The 2,852-nt window shown below is 41.2% G+C and overlaps 1 pseudogene; it reads right to left on the bottom strand.

Moving 5' to 3' along the window:
• Nucleotides 1-353: 353 nt before the first annotated feature.
• LOC127042198 (olfactory receptor 14A16-like) lies at nucleotides 354-1,309 on the bottom strand (annotated as a pseudogene).
• Between the last annotated feature and the right edge of the window lie 1,543 nt (nucleotides 1,310-2,852).

Raw genomic sequence — 2,852 nt, 5'->3', positions numbered from 1 at the left:
CACACAAACCAAAAAAATAAAAAACCAAAAGCATTGATACTTCAGTCTGAGTTTTTATCCCAAAATATAAGATGAGCCAGAGACCTCACTATGGACTTCTCTGTTTCTACTGATATTATAGGCAATGTGTGCAGATAGCATGGTGATTGGTAGCAGTATACGATAGATAGGTTACAATCTTATTTACATTGCTGTAAACGAATAGAAACTCCTTTTATTCTTGAGTCATGTTTGTCTGTATTTTTACTAGTATAAATACCTATTGCAACATAAACAGATTGCACAGTATTTTCTCCTGGAGGAAATAGTGTCACCAGCTGATTATATTTATAAAGAAACATAGAATGAAATTGCTACTGAAGAAGAAATATGGACATTTTGTTCTTAGTGATTAGCCTCCAACTTATCCATTTACTCAGAGCACTTTTGATCTCTTTGTTTCTCATGCTGTAGATAATCAGATTCATCATTAGTGGCAACACAGAATAGAGAACAGCCACCACGAGATCCAGATCTGAGGTTGAGCTGGAGCTGGGTTTCAGGTAGGCAAAGGCAGCAGTACAAAATAACAAGGAGACCACAAAGAGGTAAGAGAGGCAGGTGGAGAAGGCTTTATGCCGGCCCTGGTCAGAGGGGATTCTCAGCACTGCTTTGAAGATCTGAACATATGACACAATTATGAAAACAAAGCAACTGGAGGCTAAGCACTAAAGATGAGAAACTCAACTTCAAAGTGGTATGAGTCAGAGCAGGCGAGATTGAGGAGCTGGGGGATTTCACAGAAGAACTGATCCACCACGTTGCCTCCACAGAAAGATATTGCAAATGTGTTCCCGGTGTGCAGTGCAGAGTAGAGAATACTACCGATCCAGGCACTGGATGCCATTTGGACACAAGTTCTCCTGTTCATCACTGTCTCATAGTGCAATGGCTGGCATATGACAACGTATCGATCATATGCCATGATGATCAGTATGGCAAAATCTGCTGAAGCAAAGAAGAAAGAAAAAAAGACCTGGGTGACACATCCAGAATAAGAAATCAATCCTTTGTTCATGATGGAATTGACCATGGATTTGGGGATGGTGACAGAGATGGAGCCGAGGTCTATGATGGACAGATTCATCAGGAAGAAGTACATAGGGGTGTGAAGATGGTGGACAAGGGCTATGGCTGTGATGATGAGAAGGTTCCCCAGCAGGGATATCAGGTAAAGCACTAGAAACCCCACAAAGTGTAAAATCTGCAGCTCTCAAACGTCAGAGAATCCGAGGAGAAGGAATTCAGTCACAGTGGTTTGGTTGGACATTTTCTTCCTCAGTACATTGTGTGATGGCTATGGAGGGAATGAAAAGGACAATGGTCAGGATTAGAGAGATAGTGGGAATGTCCCTGATTCCCCTTTCCCTAATATCTTATTATATGAATGTCAAAGGTGCACAGAACTCATCCCTTACAATGACGAGGTGTTGTTAGTATTACTCGCCTTTGACAATCAATGAGTCACATTACCACACTATTGTTATTGGGTCAGAAAATTTCAAGTCAATGGAGCTGCATCACTTTATCCCATCTGAGGATTTGGCCCTGCTACTGCTCGATAAAAGGCAGATGGAGCAAAGCACACTCCAAACCCAACAATTCTTGCAAAGAAGGTCCCTCTATTGCGACCACCAACTAGCTCACAACTAGGATATGAAACTGATAAACTAAAATTCTAACAGCCTGATTCCCCCTTTGCAGAGTAATATGACATAGATTCAACCAGAATCATAAATAGCAGCTCATCTGTAATTTTTCTACCTCAACCTCTATGCCTAGGCAGCCGGCTGCCTGCTCTCAAACTGATTTATGGCACCAACTCCCAGCAGCACTTCTGCCAGCATCTAAGAATTGACTAGTAGTAAACGCTGTATTGTTTACTCTGTGCTGTGCGGTACACTGGCTGTCAGGACACTGGGGCTCTGTTCTTGTCTCTGCCAGTGACCTGCTGTGTGACCTTGGACCCGTCATTTCTCCTTTTTCTTCCTCTGTTTCAAATTATCTTTACTTTCCTACTAGGACTGTAAGGGCTTTCGGAGAGGAGCTGTTGGTCAGATTTTTAAAGGTATTGAGGCACCTAGTGGGATTCTCAAAAGCATCAGGGTCTTGGAATCAATGAGCTGTGAGCTCCTAGGTGCTTCTGAAAAGCCCACTAGGCACCTAAATCCCTTTGGAAGTGTAGCCTCATGTTTTACTCTGTTTATGTTCTGCACACCCATTTATACCATTTACAGTGTGGAGCTAGGCCAGGAGATGAGGATTCTACTCCCAGTGAGCTCCTGTATGTCCTTGAGTGGGGTCAGGATAGACAGGCCTTGTCTGCTTGGTACAACTCTAACCCAGGGTTTAAAGGGGCTCTTCTGTAGAAAACATTCTGTGCGCTGCCAACTTTACTGTTTATTCAGATGTCACCTTTTCACAACTTTCCCTCTGAAAGAGAAATCACACAGCTGCAGTAGAATAAATGGGTTTGAAATCAGGCTCTTATCAGGCAATATTAATGTTCTCCAATTCATTTAACATTTAAGGCTGGTTGGGAATTTTCCACTGCGCTCTTTTTAAGGGAGAATTTTTTTTAGCTAAACAACAGCAAATCTCAGAATCTCTCTGCTTTTCTCAAATATTTTGGGATTGTTTTGTAAAAAAACTGAAAATTTAAAAAAAAAAACAAATTTTTTGGTTTTGAGATTTAAAAAATCAGTTTTCAGCGGATAGTTTTCATTGACCAAAAACTGCAGAAAAAATAGATTTGTGGCTTTCAGTGTAAAGTAAATATTTCTCTGCTGAAGTAAAAATTCCAATCAGCTGTA

The sequence above is a fragment of the Gopherus flavomarginatus genome, unplaced genomic scaffold (genome assembly GCF_025201925.1).
Source record: "Gopherus flavomarginatus isolate rGopFla2 unplaced genomic scaffold, rGopFla2.mat.asm mat_scaffold_34_arrow_ctg1, whole genome shotgun sequence".
NCBI lineage: Eukaryota > Metazoa > Chordata > Testudines > Testudinidae > Gopherus > Gopherus flavomarginatus.
Note: the sequence above shows the minus strand (reverse complement) of the source record. Positions and strands in the feature narration are given on the sequence as shown.